This window comes from Perognathus longimembris, chromosome 2 (genome assembly GCF_023159225.1).
Source record: "Perognathus longimembris pacificus isolate PPM17 chromosome 2, ASM2315922v1, whole genome shotgun sequence".
In the NCBI taxonomy this organism is placed as follows: domain Eukaryota; kingdom Metazoa; phylum Chordata; class Mammalia; order Rodentia; family Heteromyidae; genus Perognathus; species Perognathus longimembris.
Genome location: NC_063162.1, coordinates 147,887,702 through 147,910,047, shown reverse-complemented (window position 1 = coordinate 147,910,047; position 22,346 = coordinate 147,887,702). Strand labels below are relative to the sequence as shown.

The 22,346-nt window shown below is 36.9% G+C and overlaps 1 protein-coding gene across 1 annotated transcript in view; it reads right to left on the bottom strand.

The window, feature by feature from the left end:
• The window catches only part of Cntnap2 (contactin associated protein 2), a 1,597,185-nt gene that overhangs the window by 983,690 nt on the left and 591,149 nt on the right, over positions 1–22,346 (bottom strand). The window lies entirely within an intron of this gene.

Sequence of the window (22,346 nt, the reverse complement as noted above, 5' to 3'; positions counted from 1 at the left end):
GAGTTCAAGCCCCAAGACTGGCAAAAAAAAAAAGAAGTTGTATACAAAACAGTTACCACTCAACAAATCAGTTCATGAATACAATGCATTTGGATCGATACCACCCCTTTGTCATTTTTTCCCTCCACCATCCTACCCTGTCCTCCTTTAAAAAAAAAATTTATAGGATATGCATTGAATATTATGATTTAATTCTCCACTTCTTCTGTCTGGTTATTGAGACAGAATTATGATTTCTACCCAGTCCAGCCTGGGCCATAATCTTCCTATTTTGTTCTTCCTGTGAAAGTTGGGATGGCTACACAGCACCATATAAAGCTTAGTCTTCTGAGATGTGATCTTGTGTATTTTTTATATAGGCTGGGCTGTAGCTGAAATCCTTGCGTTGTCTTCCTCTTTCAAAGCTGGGATGATGAGCACATGGCTCTATACCCAGCTGCTGGGTTGACATGGGCCCCAGCCCACTTTTTGCCTGAGTTGGTATCAATCCACAGTCATCTTCATCTTTATTTCTCAGGCATCCAGGATGAATGATGTAAGACATTGGAGCCTGGCCAGAAGATTTTGGTTTTTAAAATAAATTGTTTCTATGATGCTTGATTCCAGTAGATATTCATATGCTGGGTCAAGAATAAACATTTCTGGGTGTGTTTGTGGCTGAGCAAACAATCTTTAATATTCCTGGCATACCATATAACATAGAGACGACAATCAACTGCAAGGTCCATCTTGTCTGTACCAATAAAATTCAACCTGCTGCTTAAAGTAGCATAATGATCCTGGCATCGAGAGGAAATTCCTGAAATCCTCAAAGATATTTTGCTACATGAGGAACATTGAGCACTTGGAAAGACAGAGACAAATATAATAGGGGGATTTCTTCTAGAGTCTCTCAAGGAAGACCCATGGAGGAAAAAATACCAAAATAAAATTCAGCAAACACAGTTCACAATTGTACCCAGGATTTCAATAGCCCCAACCTGACTGGCTGAATCGTCTGAAGGATGAAGGGAATGGATGGAGTGAGGGCATTGCCCTCTGGTCACTCTCCACAGACACTGATTTCCTTGAGTATTTGATACGCTTTGATGCCAGTGAGTATGAGAATATATGCCTTGGAGATTACCCACAATACATCTTTTAACACCCAACCGAACACCTTCATAAATATGCAAGCAATGAGGCAAACAAGTTGCATTTTGAGAAACAGCTACATAAGTTACCATCTTTAAACTGTCTTTGAAAATATGAAATTTTCCATTTGAAAAGGTTTATCCTGTGAGATGAAAGTATTTCTAACTGCAAAAGACCTGTCTTGTTTGAATATTAACACCTTTGCTCATATATATGTATATATATCACATATATATCATATACATAATATATGTTTATGTTCTACCATTTTATCTGTGAATAAGATTAATATCTGGTAATATTTCTTTAATGATGAAGAAAGAGAAAAAATTAAGAACATTCTTTGGTTTCAGAAGCTAATTTTTTACCATAAATTTAGGTTGTATCTTTCATTGGAAACCAATCTCAAATCTTTATATTGTGCACCTCCAGTTTTACTAGCTTTAATTTTCTCCTTTCTCCTACTGCAATTCTTCTCAAATAAGCAGATGTGCTTATTTCCCTGTCTCCTCTTTGTTCTCTTCCATCTTCTGTGGAAGCTTGCTGCTGTTCTTTCTTGAATACAACAACTGGAAAGGATCACTGATAACACAGTCACCATTTTCATCATTACTTGATTTCACTTGAGGAATTCCCAGTCTCCTTCAATCTGTTCCATTTGAGGATGGTTCAGTTTTGCATATTTGTTTGATCTGTGATCATCTCTCCATTACCTTTATCAAACATTTTAAATTTTTCTATGGATCATCAGTTGACATGCATTGTTTCTAACTCACATTTGATAAGATAACTAACTGGTCCTTGCCTTCAAATATAAGTTCTACAAGAACATTGTTTCCATCACTCTCTGTTTCCGGAGAAGCTGGATGTCATGGGATTCTGAGTAGTGGTGGAGTTGGCTCTCTAGATTGGACTGCTTGGACTCCCTTCTGATGGGGTTGGCTAAGTACATTTGTCCAGTGGTACAAACCAATAAGCACTCAGTTTCTCCCTGGCAGCCATGATCCAGGCTCTTATTGGTCTCTTTTATTCATGGTAGTGGTAAGAGCTCACTCTTCTGCTTTATGTGTCTCCTCATGTCTTCATTTCCTTAAGAGTGGATATATTTTGGATAACTGTTCTTCAACTGTATTCTGTCTAGATGAATCCTTTTTAATTGTTATCTGTTTCCATCCAGAATGATGACTGCTAAACATATGTACAAAATTCCAATAATGATTGTAATCTCTCAACTTGACTTCCAAAAATTCACAGAATATCTCGAATTGCAAATATGTCTGCTCAGAAATCTCCTAGTTTTCCAGTGTTCAAAATTTGCTAGAAATGTTGTCTCTACTTACTTTACTTTTCCAATAATTTTTCAATGTCAAACCCTAGAGTTTTCAACATCAACAGTCATTAGATAAATTCAAATTAAAATACCAGTAAGATACCATTGTCTATAGGGATTACTAGAAATTTCTAACTTCTCCTCTTATTTCCTTCCTACCTCCCTCCTTCCTTGCCTCCCTCCTTGCTTCCCTCCTTCCCTCCCTCCCTCCCTCCTTCCCTTCTTTCCTTCCTTCCTTCCTTCCTTCCTTCCTTCCTTCCTTCCTTCCTTCCTTCCTTCCTTCCATACCTGCAGCCTCTTCCCTCTACCATAAATGTTTCCCACTGCTGGGGGGGGGGGGCGGACGATGCTACTCGTGCACATTTTCACTCTCCCCTGAGAGTTCTTCAGATTTTCTTCCCCATGTCTGGTCACCCAATTCTTCATTTGTACTACGGGAGCAGAAATCTTTCTAAATTAAAGTCTCAATCTGTGCAAGTTTAATTACTTCACCCAAAATATAGTCAGAGGTTGCTTTTGTTCCCATATTGCCAATTCAATAAGTTGAAGAGAAGCATTTGCACAATTATCACCCTTTGTTTTGTTTATGGGATGCTAAATGATTCACTTAACAGATTCTTTTCAACAAATTAGCAGAATTGACTGAGCTGAACAAGTATATTTGTTCTAGTGAAGCCATACATATACATTCACAGGGTTGTTTTTAGTTGAGATGAAGGAACTCTTTGCAGCTCCTGATTTGCAGAAAATCTATACTGCAGTCCCCACTTTTAATGCTTTCTTTTATCATGAAAGATTTTCTTTTGAAAGGTGATGGATATTTCTGGAACTATACTATATAACATTTTGATTTCCTTTCTGAAGTGAATAATTCAAAACATCAAGTAGATGGCTACCTCAGTTTCCTCAACAAAGCAGGAGGTGGAGAGACAAAACATAGAAGACAGGGTACCTGAAGATAAATGAACTCTGCAATTTAAATATCTTAAAGTAAAATGTTATTCAGATAGTTTTCTTTTCTTAACTCCTTGAAGTAATTAGATGTGATAGATAATGCATGTCTGCAAGAATTTTATGGATTTTTAATCACCGGGATCAAGTGAATAAGCAATAGATTTTGTTAGCCAATTAGGCACAAGAAAAATTAATTAGGGCCTCTTTTGAATCTGTGCTTTTGAAGAAGGAAGGAAGGAAGGAAAGAAGGAAGGAAGGAAGGAAGGAAGGAAGGTAGGAAGGAAGGAAGGAAGGAAGGAAGGAAGGAGAAAAGGATGAAAGAAGGAAGGAAGGGAAAGAAAAAAAAGGAAGAAACAAGGAAGGAAGGAAAGAAATCAAGCCTTAGTCATTATGAAGTTACCAGGAGAATAAAATGGAACTATTGAGGTCTTTGGAAAATGTCCCTTGGAACTATCCATGTTAAAATGTATGGTAGCATCTTGGGAGGACATAAAAATAAAATAAAACTGGGCTGGGGATATGGCCTAGTGGAAAGAGTGCTTGCCTCATATACAGGAAGCCCTGGGTTTGATTCCCCAGAACCACATGTATAGAAAACGGCCAGAAGGGGCACTGTGGCTCAAGTGGCAGAGTGCTAGCCTTGAGAAGAAAAAAAGAAAAGAAAGAAAGAAAAGCCAGGGACAATGCTCAGGCTCTGGTCCAAGGCCCAGGACTGGCTAAATAAATAAATAAATAAAATAAACTTGTAATAGTAAAAAGATACTTTATGCATAAAGCAAATACTATGTGAAACCTTCTACTATATCTATATCTGAGCGTTGTTATAAATATTTAAAAAATATTTTTTCTATTATAAAAATTTGAAATTCTTCATAAACCTGACCAAGAAATTGAATCAGTAGATGAAAGCTGCCTCTCCTAATGTGTTTTCCATAGTTATTTAGATTTAGTAAGACTTCCGTAATCTATAAGCAAACATAAAGTCCTACATTCAGCTCCTATCATCTTATTTACTTAACTTTGATATTAATATTCAATTGTCATTTCTTTCTTCCTCAAAATGATCTATTGAAGTTTCAGACAGATATTTATGTATTAGGATGCTTTCTTGTATTGCTTAGGAACCTGTTTTCTATTTTGTATTCATCAAGAATTTCCAAGCACTCAAGACTCTGGTAGCTTATATATCCAATCCTACATACTCAGAAGGCATTTTTGCAGAGGCCCCCCAAAAAAGTAAGTCTGCGAGACTCCATCTGCAATTAACCTGCAAAAGCAGGGCTGGAAATATGGTTCAGTTGATAAAGCAGCAGCAAAGCATGCATGAATCACAAGACTAATACCATGAGTTCAAAGGCTCTGAGTTCAAATGCCACACCAGCCCTAAGAAAAAGAATCACCAGTTAATGTAAATATATTTAGATTTTCACGACACAAAAACCTTGAGCTGCTTTGGATGTTTAGATGCAATATTTTCACACATATATAATGAGAGATATGGGACCTTTTAATCACCTGGCTATCTCATATATTTGACTTATTTTAACCTTAACTTTATTTTTAAACAATTTTAGACTCACAAAGAATTTGTAGAAAAATAATCCAGAGTTCATCTATACCTTTTCCCTTGCAAATGAATGATAACACCCTACACCTTTGAAGTGTAGACAGAAAATCAATAAACTTAGCACTGGCACAGTGTTCTTAACTGACCTCTCTAGTGTATAGTGATTTATCTATTTAATGTGCACCTTTTTTGATATACAGGAGTTTCTTTCACTTGTATTTATACACACCCAAAACTAATATTTCCTACAGTTTCCAAAAGAAATGATAGAAATTAGTAGAATGGGCTTAGGAAATCTTTCATTTATGGTTTTAACTCTCTCCAGACTGTACAAGATTTTATTTCCTATCACTGATGCTTATAATTCATGACTGTCATTAGATACCATGTTGGATACTCAATGTCCATGATATACACACAACAAAACCGGAGAAGGAATTCTGATGACTATGTTTATGTTTATATTATGTTTACTAAGTAAGATATGGTGTTCCCAACTAAAGCGAAATTGGGATCAAGATAGAATATTTGAGGAAATTCAGTCATTATATTCAATGAGCACTATGCTAAAACAGAAGTATGCAACTTGAGGGTTGGATGGGAAGAGGAAAATGGGTGAGAATGATTAAAAAAGGAGTGACATTGATCAAGATGCATTGTACTCAGCGTTTGACTTGTGGGGTCATAAATACTGATTTTTTTAATGGTAGAATATTTGGGGAAATAACTAGGAGACTAGAATAGTAACTTAGTTCCCACTCAGCCCTTTCGATTCTCCATATGCAAATGAGAACACAATTATTTGAGGGGAGTGCAAAAAGTCTTGTGAGAGTGAAGTTTTGTTTGCGGCTGTTGTTTGCTTGAATGTAAAAAATGGTCATTTTTGTGCCATATAGACCCTGTTTCATCTTTGGTGGTGATTATAGAGTACTGAGAAGTTGGCGAGCATGATACTGGAAACCAAGAAAGGCAGAAGCCTGGAAGTCAAGGTGAGTTGTCAGGATGTCTAGCAGGAGAGCCAGCTCCTAGCTGGACAGACTAGTGAAGATCTGGCTCCAGGAGCACAAGCCAGGAGTGGCTTCTGGGAGTTAAGGAAGAGAAGGGAGACCCTGTGTATGAAAAATACCAATACAGACAGTTTACAGTTATCTCATGATAAAAATGAATGTAAAAGATACATTTGGTATCATAGATGACTTCTTGTACTATTGAAATCTGCATCTTGTGGCAGATTTAGGGTTTATTTTGTGTTGCTGAGGGTACCCAAGTTTGAATGCAGGTTCTTCCTCATGTTTGTTTAGCTTGATTGCCCAGCCAGGGATCTACTATGAGAGCCACTTCTCCAGCTTGTTTTGTTATTGTTTCTTGCTGGTTATTTTGAAGATGAAGTCTCTTTGAGGTTTCTTCTCAGGCTGGCCTCAAACTGTGATTCCTCTGGATCTCAGTCTCCTGAGTAACCAGGATTATAGGTGTGAGCCACCAGTCCCAAATTACCTAACAAATGTCATCATATGTGCGGAGGAAAAACAAAACGAGGGGATATGTTTAAAGGCCATCATAACTTGAAAAGTCACCAAAACTTTTTCTTTAACCTTAGATCACTAAAAGGTGACCTAAAAGATGTTGAAATGTAAAGTAAGACATACAGTGTTACATTTGACTTCATAATGAGCTAATAGAAAGAAAATTATTCATCCTAAGGCAATCACTGGCACGATTGTGATGGTGTGAAAAAACAAAAACAAAAACATGTCCTGCAAAGAATCAGTTATCAACCAAAACAAAACCAAATGTAAATAAACATTAAAAGAAGGTCAAAATCTCCATTACTATTTTTTTTTTTTTTTTTTGCCAGTCCTGGGCCTTGGACTCAGGGCCTGAGCACTGTCCCTGGCTTCTTCCCGCTCAAGGCTAGCACTCTGCCACTTGAGCCACAGCGCCGCTTCTGGCCGTTTTCTGTATATGTGGTGCTGGGGAATCGAACCTAGGGCCTCGTGTATCCGAGGCAGGCACTCTTGCCACTAGGCTATATCCCCAGCCCCTCCATTACTATTTTTTAAACACAAGGGGAATACAACTTCTAGATCGTCTGAGTCCTCACTGCACTCCAGCGATGTTTGTGGAGTCATGAAAACATTCAGGCGTTTGGTCACAAGTTCTCATCTCTCAGGTTGCAGAACACAGCAGACTCCATAGCTGCCTCACTTTTTAGTCAAAAAATCTGTCACGTGATAGCACAAGAAGAATTTTACTAATGAGGCTTTGGAGGATGTGGAAACAGATGTTTTTATCCCTCAAGATTAGCCTAATCTGTGAATCACTCCATTTCCTTATCTGTGTTGCACAATGTATGGTGGAATGGAAGAGATATTCACCTGACTTCTAAAATTAGGTTCCACTAATTAGGTTCTACCTACCTAGTCCCTAGAACAGTTTAAAAAAAAAAACATAGAATACTATTTTGTTTTGCTCGTCACTCCTTTAGTCACAATAGTTAGGCAGGTGCTCTACCACTTGAGCCTCGCTCCCAACCCATTCATTTTGCCCTCATTATTTTTATTAGAGCCTTGTCTTTTGTCTGTGCCAGCTATGGTGCAATTCCCCTATTTATGTTTCCTATATAGATAGGGTGACAGACACATGCCACTACACCCAGCTTTTTATAGGTTGAGATGGAATCTTGCAAACTTTTCTTCCTGGACTGAACTTGAACTGTGAACCTCCCTATCTCAGCCTCCCTACTAGCTAGAATTAGGGCCACCACACACTGCTACTCAAAAAAAATCAAAAGTGTAAAGGAAACATTGTTTAGAAAATCTGATAGAGGTGGTGTCACCTAGTAGGAAAGCCAGAATTGTACTCTGCTATTCTGTGGATCTGTATTTTCCTGTCAATACCAAGACTCTTTGGGTGTTTATGAATAACAACAAATAGAGTAGAAAATGCAGCTCAGGGCAGCACCCTGATTTTCTCCAGGTGACAGCTAAAAGTGGGTCAGCTCAAATAGATGAGATCTCCACAGCACAAAGAAGCCTGGCCCAGTGGCCCTGTGAGATATTCAGTGCTCCAGCAAAACAGCTGCAGAGGCAATTTGACAATGCACCTTGCCCACAGCTGTCAGTCAGAACACGCACCTTTCAATCCATTATTTTGCAAATCTTATTAAATTATTATTAAATCCATTATTGTGCAATTGTATTCACTTCAATTATGCATTCCGACTCCTGTTTCCCATTGTTCTGATGAAGTCTACAGAACCACAGAAAAATATTCTAGATCTTGTAAAATATTATTTAACTGTACTTTTTACTTTAATTTTTATGGTCAAGGCGATGAACAGAGGGTTACAGTTACATACGCAAGGTAGTGAGTACATTTCTTGTCAAGCTTGTTACCTCCTCCCTCATTTGTCTCCCACCCACACTCCTCCCCAATTCTCCCCCACACCAGTTGCACAGTTAGTTTACAACACATTGTCTTATAATCTTTGCTCTTGCATTGGTTCGCCTTTTACCCCTTGTCTCACTATTATGATGTTTCCCTCCCCTCCCCTAATTCAGATAAACATATATAAAATACCCAGGGTACCAAAGTCAAATACAGTTACAACAGGAGCTAAACCATAGGGAAGATGAACAAAAGAGGAAAAGAAATAATTTCACATAGGGAAAACAGTATGGGGGTTCCTTGCAACATAGAGCTTCCCAATGACCCAGCAACCCCACTTTTGGGCACGTACCCAAAGGATCACAAACAAGGCCACACTAAAGCTACTAGCACAGCCATGTTCATTGCAGCACTATTTACCATAGCTATAATATGGAAACAACCCAGATGTCCCTCAGTAGATGAATGGTTCAAGAAATTGTGGGATATTCACATAATGAAATTCCTTGCTTGTACCAGAAAGAGTGACATTTGCTCCAAATGAAAGGAAATGGAAAGACCTGGAAAAAAAAAATCATACTAAATGAAGTGAGCTAGACCCAAAGAAACACAGATTCTTTGATTTCCCTCATTGGTTAAAATTAACTGTGATTTTTGTCTTTCCTTTTTTTCAGTACTGAGGATTGAACCCAGGATGTTGTACTTGCTAGGCAAGCGCTTTGCCATTGAGCTACACATAAAATATGCTAAAAGCAGTTTACATGGATATTTAAGAGCCTTCCCTAGGGCTGACTGCATTCAGTATGATTAAAAAAAAAACAAACACCCATCCTAGCTTTCACGACCACCCATGACCACAAGAAAAGCCTCATATCTCTTGGGCATCAACTGTCATCCTGCCATGTCACCCCACTGTCTTCTCCTAAGTGTTTGATGTTCATTCAGGCCTTCCTCGAGCTGTTTTCTGTAACAAGAGCCTTTTGCCACTTAAAACTTTTCCTGATTAAATCCTATCATTCATCTACTTGAACAACTACCTTCTCAGCTCTCTTTTGACTAGAATTAATGGTCAGGACTTCATCAGACCAAGTACCCTCTGCTTGACACTCTAAGACTTTGCACACTTTTGTCTTATTATCCTAGTATATGTTGAGTGGAGACCAAATGCACATTTGTCTCTATTCCAGAACTTTTCCTTACACACAATAGGCAAAGTGATCATTGTGTATCAAATAAATTAATTAGTACATTGTAAAATCAACATCAAAAGGACAATTCTAATATTGGCACCATCATATATGTGTATATGGCATAGTATATATAGTATATCGTTTTTATGTATAATATAGTGTATAGTATATACTATAATATAAAGGTTTTTGCTGTTATACCAAACACCTTTAGAACTTAACATTCATATAAATGTTGATGAAAGTCGTCTTTACATTCAAGTTTACTTTGTGTTTGCTTCACTTTTGTTGTAAAATGTTTGGGCAATTGTGCCAATTTATGAGATAGAGAAGAGGGCCTTCCATCTGAACTCACCTTTACATCTTTCTTTAATGTTAAAGAGTCAAATATCAAAAAAGCAAATAAGATATATCCAAAGGAACAGCAGCACAATGGAAAACAGGAACTCTTTGAAATATGTTTTTACTCTCAACTATGCTGGCTGTACATCAATAAACATTACTTCCTTACTGGCATTGGTTTTATACTCTACCAACTGAACCATGCCTTCAACCCCTGGATAGTTCTTTTTCTATTCAGAGGTAATTTTGAAATACTCACTGAAAGAAAATTTGGTAATATAGCAATCTGGATAACTTTGGATCACTCGATCTAATGCAAAAGTGCTGAGCTCCCCACAGCAATCATACAAATGAACTATGGGGTCTCAATGCCCTTTCTGTCCTTAACTGTGGTTCTCAAGGCAGAGGCTCAAAATGCATTTTGGAAAAGCATTCCCATTCCTCATCATTTTTACACACTACCCTGCCTCTCACTTATGAGATGTATCAAATTTACAGAGCAACTTCTCCTTCGTGTCTTGTTAGCCACACATTTTACTGTTAATTTAATTGGTTCCGACAGCCAGTGTTTATGAGGGAATCTTTCAAATTGCACATGACCTTTATTAAGTCTGGAGTTTTTCACAGACATTTTTGAAGTAATGCAATTCTTATTTTCACAAGAGAAATACAAGTACAGTTTCATTTTGTCAAACAAAGCAAAGTCTCTGAATGAAGTATGGGTGAGGAAAACATTGTTTTTTGTCTTTTATTCCTTTTCCCATTCAAATCAGTCAGTGAGTTTAAACTTAGTGAACTGTTTATAACACAGGTTGAAAATGATTACATTAACATCACGCAAGTAAGATAGCATAAATGGTACTTGATCAACTCACATTCTGAACTCAAAGTGGCTAATATTTCACTTTACTAGTTATAACCTTATTGCCTTAAAAAATTAGGCAGTCATAGTATGCAATTATCTGAGAAATCCCATTTCAACCACCATCTTTCTTTCATTGATCATATAATATATTCTTTTATATCTTCAGTTCTCTCATCTTGCTGATTCTCTCACTAATGGGTTAAACAAATCTGTGATACAGGCTCATTATTTCTACAAGATACATGCATTCATTTAAACATTTTGAAATTTATACCTCAGGGTTCACTGTGAACAGAATTTTTCAGTGAAAAGAAAAGTTTGCTGTTCTTTGCTCATGTTTCCTAAGACTGATGGAATCAAGCATTGTATTTAAAAATCATAAAGGTTGGGTTAAGGATGTTAAAAGAAAACCATAAAGACAAATTGAATCAAACCCATATTTACTTTAAATGATTTCATTAAGCATTTCACAGTGATTTTCCCTTGCAGGTAAAGTAGCAGTTAGAACACAAATAGGAAAAACTCATAATTACAATTACTAGAGCATAGACCTCAGTAGAGAAAGCTGGTAAGAGTGATGTTACAACAAAGGATACCTCTTCAATGTTGCATTGAAAGAAATGACAGAGGCTGTGCTCAGAGGACCAAAGTTCAAAGCCAGCCTGGTAGACAAACCCATGATATTCTTATCTCCAATTAATCAGCAAACAACAAAATTAATAATAACAATAAGAGTTGGAATTAGAAGTAATGTCAAGTGATAGAGCAGACAGTAGGAGAGGGAAAATAAATGAGTCAGAAGACCTGAGTTCAAGCTCCAAAACAAGAACAAAAACAAATAAAAAAAATAAAATAAAATAAAGGGCTGTTGTGTTGCCCATTACAGTTGGTAAATGTTGTTCCTCGGGTGAAACAACATAGTTGATATGAAATGAGAAGTGATAGGGGAAGAGGAGAGAAGGAAAGGAGAAGAAGAAAGAGAGCTGCTGAGAGCACACCGAATAAAACAATGTGATAGAAGAGTATGCATGGAGGGACTAAGAAAGAAAAAAAGAAAACAGCATAAATAAGCCTATCCAAACTTAGATATAGTAGAAAAAAAAACCACACATACATTCTTTTATTTTTTTTTACCTTGATGGAATTACCACAATATTATTGTGAATACATTTGGCTTGGTTTCTTGAGCATCTTAAATGTCAAGTCTGTCTTCTTTCAGCATCTTGACCCACAGCTTGTCGTGGGCTGGGCTCATGTTTTCTGTGGACTCGCGGCAGGCTCCTTGTGCAGTGTCCTAGGTAACCGGTCATTCCCAATTATCTCTACCAGATCAACTAAAGTCTCTGTGGCCTTTATCTTAAACCTTGGCTTTCCATTGCTAAGTAATCAGCTAGACTGATAGACTATTGTGTACTTTATTAGACTAACTTTTCTATAGAGAAATAGTAGCCTGTCTAAGGAAGCTTCCTGGTATCAGCATGCTTTATACATAAAAAAAATAATTGGAAAACTACATTTTAGTAACTATGGGAAATTTAGAAGAAAATTGTGTGTTTATTTTTAAGCTAGGACCATCATCCAATATATTTTCAAGACTTGGATATCTGGCATTTATTTATAATCAATTCTTATAAAGAACACCGGAGGGAAAAGTATCTATATAGATTTATGATAATCCAAAACACAGACTTGATTATATGGTTTTATATGTTCTTTTACAGATTATGTTTAGTAGATAATATAATGGGTCAGAGGAGAGGTGTAAAAATAGATGAAATTCCTCACATGTGTGGAATTCACTCTTGAATTTCTTGCTACCTTTTAAGTAAAGATCACATGTAACTTGAACTTGGAAGAATAAATGTTTTGGCCCTTCACCAGTGACACCTAGGTAGGAAACTTGATCCTGGGTTACATTTCATTGCTCATGACTTCTCTGCTCACCATTTCATTGTAGTCTCCATCAGCTATGAGAGTAGTAAATTCTGCTCAAATTAGCAATAATGTGTCACATAGCTTCTGAAAAGTCACCCCTGCTTTTAGTTTCCTCAAATGGAAACACAGTTAAATTTCCAGTGTTCTCATGAGAGAACCCATGACTGGGATACGCTGGAGTAAGAACTGAAGGCTTATTATGAAGAAAGTAGAAGGAAGATGGTGCGTGAGCCTTCTAGAACTTCTCCTCTACCATTTTTCTATTGTTTTTGCTGTTCTCAAACTCAAAGGAACACTGTATTCAAAAAAAGATGAAGCATGAGAACTATCTACATTGATATGAAAGAAATTCTATAACTCAGGCTCATTTTAACATCACAAAGGAGCTCTTAGGACTTGCCCATCAACATGACATCAGCAAACTTCTTTTTCTGTCCAGCACAACCTATGGCCACTATATTACCATTTCTTCCATCTTCCTGAAGCAAATGAGTCTTTAGCTGTTATAGGCCATGCATTTTCAGGCTGATAATTTTCAAAAGTACCATCCACATTTTGGATGATGCCAACATTCTAGATGCCAAATTTAAATTGGCTTTAAAGACAGAAGAATGCAAAGCAATTTGCCAAAGTTAGAAATGTCCTGAGAACTTCATGTCTCCTTAACACTTCCAGAATCCATATTAATCCCAAATTGTTATTTGGTCCCTGTGCTGTAGCAGTGTCTTTAAAGCAAGCACAGCATAAGCATATGTTGTCCCTCCTTCCCTTAAACATTATACTCTGTATCCAGTTAATTTAATTACATTAACCATTCATGTGCTCATTAAAACAGATATAATGAGAGAGAGAGAGAGAGAGATGGCAAGACAGAAAGAGCCAGAGCCAGAGAGAGACAGAAGGAAAAAGCATTTTTCCAACAAACAATATCCACATAAGCTTAACTTACTCAAATTATTTTAGAAACAAATTGCTTAGGGTTTACAAATAACTTTCTTTTGTCAGTTATGGGGCTTGACCTGTGGGCCTGGGCGCTGTCCCTGAGCTCTTCAGCTCAAGGATAGAGCTCTACCACTAGAGCCACAGCACCACTTCCCATTTTCTGGTGGTTAATTGGAAATGCGAGTCTCATGGACTTTGCTGCCTGGGCTGGCTTTGAACTGCGATCCTCAGATTTCAGCCTCCTAAGTATCTAGTATTATAGGTGTGGGCCACCACCAGTGCCTGGCATAAAAATAACTTTTATCTGATAACTTTTATTTTTATAAGTTTTGTTTCTATTTGGCATTTAATATAACCTTAAAATTATGTATTCATTTGTTGGGCATCTCAACTAGCCCTCAACAGAAAATAATAACTTAGGAGCCTGTGTTCCTTTGTGCTCTATGTAAAGAGCTTCGGAATCTCCAGAAAAGGATGTATTATTTATGTCTCTGTCTCATTTCCCTTTACTCGGACCTGAGACCTGTCACTCCCGATAACCCTCTTTGCACCAAAAACATCCAGATTTGCTGAAGGCTTTGGGTCCACCCACCCAGCATGGTGAGCTGCCAACTGCACTGGAGTAGGGGGGGTAGGGCGTGGGGGAAGCCTGGCTTTCAGATTTCAATATGCCACTGAACCACAAATAAAATGCTGAGCCTTCGCACTATAGGACATGAGTTCCTTTCTACCTGGAGTTAAATAAATAATGCTGAGATGATTTATTTCTGGGAAAAATGAAACCAATTTATTCCTTCTTGAAGAGTGTAGTAAAAGTTTCCATGGTGGCTGATAAAATATATGGAAACAGTGATTATAAAAGAGAACATCCCAAGGCTCTGCTCATATAATAGAACAATATATTCTAAATTACTGGGTGCAACTTTAGAAAATCAGGACACACAATCCATACATGTCTTAATTAGAAAAATTAACTTATTCAAAATTCATTTGGCATGGGGTATGATTTGCTATTTCTGAAATTTGAATTCCTCCTGGGAAAAAGCATTTTTTGAGGAATATAGAACAAGTAACATTAAAATGAGCAAAGCGCACATAGATGGCTTCTCTACGTTCATTTAATGACACCTAAGAGCCAATCTGAGAACACAGTGGCAAAAGTTTCCTAATGGCCACAGACATTCCTTTACCCTTTTGTAATTCTTTTGCTCCTAAAATGTATGAATTAGCTGCCATGCATTCATATTTTTAGTATGTACCACTCAGAAATTCATCCCTTTATCCAAAAATCTCACCTAAATACAAAACATACTGCAGAGGAAATGTCATGAGTCTTCCATTCTTAGCTCTGAGCCCTGGGTTGGGGTGGTGGTGAATGCCAGGTTAATACAAGCTGAGACTGTTATTTTCAAAGTCACACATCCCACTGGGAGAAGCAGAGTTGAAGAGTAAGATACTACTCACTGATAATCTACAATTATGTGCCGAATCCCTTGTACTAAGAACCTGCCTTGGGAATGTTCACAGGACTTTGAGAGACATGGGCAAAAGGTGGAGGGAAGCTCCTGTAAAGAACCAGGAAACAGAACTAGAACCTCAAGATGAAGTGGAAGCAAGGGAATGAAGAGCTTAAGACCACATAAACAGAAGAATCCAGAAGTGGCGCTGTGGCTCAAGTGGCAGAGTGCTAGGCTAGCCTTGAGCAAAAAGAAGCCAGTGACAGTGCTCAGGCCCTGAGTCCAAGGCCCAGGACTGGAAAGAAACAAAACAAACAAACAAAATATTCACTCCCTAGGTTTGGGACTTGTTCTCTTCCCTGGCAGAATTGATTATTGTTACAAGTACTGCCATATGGTGATTTTCTGGTTCCATCTTTCCTCTTACTTGGATTTGTTGGCATTAATTGGCTTTCAAGGAATGGTTTTTGTGTCTTTCTCTGTGCTTTACTAGTCTGATTCTTAAGAATATAAGCCAAATATTCTTAGGTTAGTCAATGAGTTATGAGCTGGTAATATTAGTATGCATTTTAATGTTCAAATTGTTACCAATTTGGCCAAATAAATTCTTCTAGAATTGGAGTCATTCCTACATATTTTGGATATGTTGGCATCATTCTTAGGCACTTAAATATTATTAAGTAGTTATACCAAGAGGTACAATTCCTTAAGTCAGGTCATGGGTATAACACATATTGATTAATATCATCTCTTTCATCCTTCTCCCCCATTTTCCTCCTTCCCAACCGTAGCCTCAAGTTATGTAGTTCAGTTTTCACATAATGGAGCACTTTTGTCTGGTTCTAACAGATTCTTCTGATCTTTGTTGTACTTTTATTTATGTCAATGCAGAAAATTATCATTTTATTTCTACAAAGCCATAATACCCAATCCACTAATAAAGATTCATGTCCAGAAACCAAGGCCTAGCTGCCAGTGTGCCCAGTTGTGCTAAAGGATCATTTCTCCAAGCTCTTTGCATTGTGTGGAGCTATATAAACCTTTACCTTACTATGTTTCTCCATGTGCTTTTATATTCTAATTTTTTTTTTAATTCTGAATTGATCTGGAGGTAATACTGGGAAAATTGCACCCAAAATTCACACTGCTGACCTTTTTGTTTTTTTAATCTTCCCTCTCACATTATATAGACTGAGACACAATAGCTTTTTATCTTTATTTAAGTCTGTCATTAATATTGGGAACTGCTAGTTGTGGAGCTAAGCTATTCTAGTGTTCTCCCCTGTTAAAACAAAAACCTTGTTTTTTTGGTCTGAAGTATCCTTATTTAAATATAGTTTCTCTTCCTTTCAATTGAATTGCAAATTCAAGAAAAACACAGCTTGAAAAGTCCACTGGCTACAAATGATATCCTTTCAGAGAGGAATTATTAATTCAGTAAAACTCCAAAGGAAATAAATACACAATTTGGCAGCCAAGGTATGTACATATATTGGAGTGAATCTCAACAAAAAACTCTTGTACATCCAAATTCTGACATATGTTAAGCTCTAATTTTGTTAGGGATGACAACCCTTAATGATTTAATCAGTGCTGTTCTTAGACATCATGGTTTTATAACATGTGGTGTTTTATAAGTAAAATAAAAGCAATCACTTGATGATTAAGGGACCATGGATCTAAATGTAAGACCAACCTTAAAACAAAAAGTGCTATTAAAACACAAATTGTCCCAGTAATAATGGCCACACCATTGTGCCTTAGGCTACCCTCCTCTAGATTATGCATGCTTTGTAAATTGCTCTTTGCAAAGTTATTTGTGGTTCTCCTCTGCCCAGTGTTCTAAATTCCAACAAAAATCATCTTTACATTGCTAAGTCAGACAGTGCTGGAATTAGTGACTTCAGGAAAAAGAGCTTTTATCCCAAGGTCTTTTCTTTAGTTTTGCAGAATGAGCGTTGTGATGGTTTCCAGATAAAGTCAGAATGGGAACCAAACACTTGCTAATTCTGTTTTTTTAATGGTAAGTGGAATAATGCTAACCTTGTAGAGAAATAATGGGCTTGTCTAACATTGAAAGAAAATGGCTTAGGAAAGGAAGGTTACTTAGGATTACAAGGATATTGCAACTGAAAAAGTCAACATTCCTGAGTGATGGAGATGGTCATTGAGTCTTCCAAACCATGACCCCACTACTCAACTTTCTTTCTCATAAAAACTCTTTGCTGTACCTGAAATCCAGAAGATGAAACTTTGGGACATTGGCTTTCCAGATCTTCTCAGGTACTAACAATACTAAAAAAAACTTTGTTTCCTTCCTACCAACTGTTCTTTCCTTAGAATTGCCTTTCAAGTAGTGAACAGACAAACTTTAATCTGGTGACAGAGACCCACAGCTCCGTTTGATATGGAAACTCGTGCTACTTTCATGTATAGTTCCGAATACATATGTTTCATATGCATGCATAATTCAAATTCTTGCAAAACTTTTGCATATATTTTTATTTTTTTGATATGCAGTTCAAACTAACATCACCCAAAAATATTCCACGTAGACATAAAACTATTTTGAGCTGAAAGCTATTGAAAGGAAGTTGACACAGAACAACCTCACAGCTCTCCCCCATCCATTGGAAAGTACAACATAAATTCTCCCCTGTGAAGTATTTCTCTCCCTCTACCCAGACTTCTCCCAACTTCCCTGCCAGTAAAAAGGTAATGGCTTTGTTATGGAGAACAGAGGCCCCTGAGCAAAAGTCATTGCAAACAGGCATCCATTACCAGCCTTATCTAACTCCACTTTCCCTGTACATGTGCATTTTCACAATTTGCTGTCCTTATAAAGCTTCATGCTATTCCCTTCTTTCTTGTGACTAACCTGCAAAATAATTTTCTTTGCTAAAATGCCCTGTCAGCCCAAGTTCTCAGTCTTCATTTGAGTCACTTTTGACAGGGCATCTCCATTGTGTACACAGTATGTTCATGGATTTCTTTTTTCTCTTATGATTCTACCTTTTGTTCATCTAATTGTCAGAAGCCTAGCCAATGAACCTAAGATGAATAGAGTGAAAAATAATTTTTCCCACACTACAGTTATTATAATTCCCTGAGAGTAGGAGTCATGCATCCTTTGAAACGTTCCAAGGAATCTTCAGCACCAAATGTAGTAATTTTTTTAAAGAATAAACGTTAAATAAAAGGAATCATCATAGTAGCCTGTCTCTTCTTCAATTATTTTTAAGTAAAGCATCCAAATTATGGCTGTCTCTCTATTATATGTTGGAAATAATGGAAGACTTAAACCTAATTGGGTCTTATTATTTCCTGTTCCTTACTTGAGCAGGTTGTTGGAATGCTTATAACCAAGCTTCACAAATGGCATCCTTTTTGTACTGTTCACATGAATGTATGTTTAGAATGCTTTTCTGATGGATCTCAAGTAAGAGTGGATAATAAAAAGTTCAGGGGTGGTATAATTGGGTCTGTATAAATGATAGAGATAACTCAAATAACATATTCTATAGTGAAAAATATTAAGGTGCCTTGCTACCCATTGAAAGAGTTAATAGACACCTTTCATGCTAATTAATTTTAATAAGAAGCAGCAAAGGAAACCTGCAATTATTTTATTTCATTAGACATTTGGCTTTTCTTTCAATTCATAATGTCAGAGAGAGTGCATTTACTTTTTATTGGGGACTATTTCATTAAGTCTAAAGCCTTTGAAGATAAGTAACTACTTTCTGAAATTTACTCAGGGAAAAGTGAGAGAGCTTTTCTCTTTGGCTAAAATGATTGAAAATAGTTTGTGAGTTACTTAAAATAGAGACAGAATACAAATGTACTCCAATATCCAGTATTTATGAACATTACCTTTATATATTTATTCAGGTCATTGAATTTCATTAGTTTAATCAGATTGAGTGCAGCTTATTTATTCTATTCAATTTATGGGGAGAGCCAGAAGAAAGGTGGTCTACTATTTGTTCCATGCTTTTATATCTCACAATGAATTATTACATTTACTTGTATAAAGGAACATATTACAAGGAAATATGAGAAGACATGAGCATAGATTTTAGCAGTTTAAAATAGCATATTCTCCAACAAGGAAGTATGGCTCAAGTGGTAGAGAATCAGCCTTGAGCAAATATGGTAAGAGAGAGCTTGAGGTCACACATACAAATTGCATATTCTTGTCAATTATTTATGTTACTTATGTAACTATTTACATTTGTCTTGCTAAAATTTTGTCAAGAACATAATATTCTATTTCTTTGTTATAATTAAGATGATGAGAACAGCGTGTACACGTATTTTATTTGTAGATACTTTCCATATTCCCCTGCACTTTAAGACCCTAATGACGGTAGAGAAAATAGTTGAATTATGCTATCTCAGAGAGGAGGGATTTCTTTAGAGCATGCATACTGCCATTGGTGTGATTTGTTTATTTGTATTGAATAGTACATAATATATTTATCCCCAAAATATACCTCTTGGAGTTCTGAGTTATTCTGAACAAATGACCGCTTAAAATCAACAGGTGCTGGTTAAGAATAAAGGCTCTAAACACAGGTCATAAGTTTTCCACTTCTAAATTAAAGTTACCTACATGAAGGAAATCTCCATTTGTAAGCAGGATCTTAGTCTCAGACCTAGAAGAGGCAAATGCTTTGTAACTGAAACTGATATGGATAACTTAGACACTTTCTGAAATTTCGAAAGCAACCCTTGCTGAACAATCTTTGTTTACTCTCATTTTCCCATAACTTGCCTACCCAGGCTCAGAAGCCCAACACTTTTTGGCCTTTGTTAAGATTAGGATGTTTTATAAGCTCAGTTCTTTTCACCCCTTTTGGGTTGATGAGCTTCTATTGGTTTTTATTTTATTAATCTATCCTTAAATAAAAAGGACCCCCGCTGGAGAATCTAGGGCAGAGGTGGTCAAGATTACTATGCCTTTGACCCAATACACGATACTGAGGGACACCAACACATGCCACTCCCAAATGAGGAGCTTGAGCATAGGATTATTTTGAGTTGATTATTTTGAGAAACTGAACATAGAAGAGAAGTTGCACTTTAACGTGGGAAATTTGCCTCTATAGAAGAAATCTCTATGTGTGAATGTGTCTCCTTATGCTATCCAGAAGAGAAGCAGGAGTAATGGATTTGAGGCTTGACAATAGAGAAGGCATTAGCTTCAAACTCAGTTTCTGTTCACTAAGATCTTCCTGGTACCTTGCAATTTATTCCCCCCTTCCTTTCTTCTTTCTGTTGAAGACAACATTGAATCTGAAATGCCAGCTATTTTTCTTGGTATCTTCCATGTGTATATAAGTAAGATAATCATGTTCAGAATTGTTTTCTTTCTCTTCTTAATTTTCCTTTTGTTTGCAGGGATTTACCCCAGCTACAAATTCTGATGAGCAAAAGAAAGGCTATTTTCCCAATCCTTTGATATTTTTCTGTCGGGTATTGAAAATAGGACAGAAATTGATTGTGTATGCCACCTCAATGGGGCACTTTACAACTTGTTTTTATTTTTCACTCAATGATAAGTTTTCAAGTGTCATCTGTGCTGTTATCTAATCCATTTATCTTGACAAAACACTAATAGTTAGGTAACATTGGGAAGCTATTTCATTCTGTAAGCTTCCGTTTCCTTTTCCATAAAATGAAGACAGTTAATGGTGTGGGTTGTGGATTAGATCAATGCATGTGGAAGAAAACAATGCTGTTAGTAACGCTCTGTGTTCTGCATATTTGCCTGGTCCTTGAATTGGTGAGTCTGAAGCTCATTTATACTAAGGAATATTTTACCTGATTGTACCATACTAGCCTCTCTAGTAGTATATGAATTTCTCTTCACAAACAAATACTACAATTCACTCTCCATCATCAGTTGTTCTGTGAGGTTACTTATCTTCTCTTTGCCTGGAACTCTCGGGTCTAAAGAATTCATACTATCTGGCCACCTTCATATCATATTGATATGACTTAATAAAGAAGCATCCAATCAGGGAATTGCAGCTTACACATCTTTCAGAGGACATGATACTCCGATAGAGCAAAACTTGCCTGACAACTGAATGGAGGAAAGGAGTTACAAAAGAATGAAGGAATAAAAAGGAACAAAGATGAATGAGAAAATAAGGACAAGGGAGTAAATCTTTGGCTTTGCAATAGAACAGGAAACAGCAAGGAGACCCACCAATCAGAAAATCACCCATTTCTCATTCTTTAATCAAAGGCAAACTCTAACAAGGAAGGTAGAGGAAGATGGCTCAAGATGGCAGCAATAGGACAAGCTTCCCTCTTCTCCGGGGCATGTCTGTGTCAGCTGCTCTCTGCATCATCTTTCTCTACTAATAAAGTTTCCTATCATCTACCTGAATTCTTCTCCTGCCTTTACTTTTAGATTTGATATCTTCTGGGAAGAAGGTATTCTTGCTAGGCTGTGTTTCTGCTTCTGCATCAAATTTGGGTGTTGAGGTCCTAACCCCAGTGTGATTGCATTTGAGTCCTAGAGGAAGTGTTCAGGTCATGAGGGTATAATTCTTATGACTGAAGTTGGTATCCTGCAGAAAATTCCCCCAGAGCTCAATAATTTCTTGCACCAAAGTGAGGTAAGAACTAGTAGGCATCATCAGCAACCCAGAAAGTGACCCCTCACCACACAAAGTATCTACGGTCACCTTGACCTTGAACTTCTCAATTTCCCTAACTGTGAGACATAAATTTTTATTATCTGTAAGTTAATCAATATATCGTGTTTTATTATATTAACCCCAAATGACTACAGAGACTACCCTAGTGTGAGTTCCTTAGCACAAAAGAAAAGAAAGTAAAGCTTTTGACACTTACAGTGTCTGAGGATGCTTGCATTTATCCATACACAGTTTGAAGATTTGCTAAGGTAGGTAAGCAGTGTGGAAGAAGAGCAGGTGCAGGCTGATTGTCAGGCTCTACGTTACAGACAAACGTCAGAGAGAAGTTCGAGTGGTCTATTGTGCAACAATAAGGCAACAGATGACGAGAATACATGTTTATCTGTTTCAAAAGCTAAAATCGTTTTGAATGTTTTCAGGAGAAGTTAATAGTAATAGGATAGACCGAGATTATTACCCTAACTTTAAAATTATACAATGAGTAAGCATATTAAACATCACATCCTATGTTGCCCCCAAAGTATGTGCATGTTTTTTGAATCAGTTAATGTTTTTCAAATAGAAAAAAA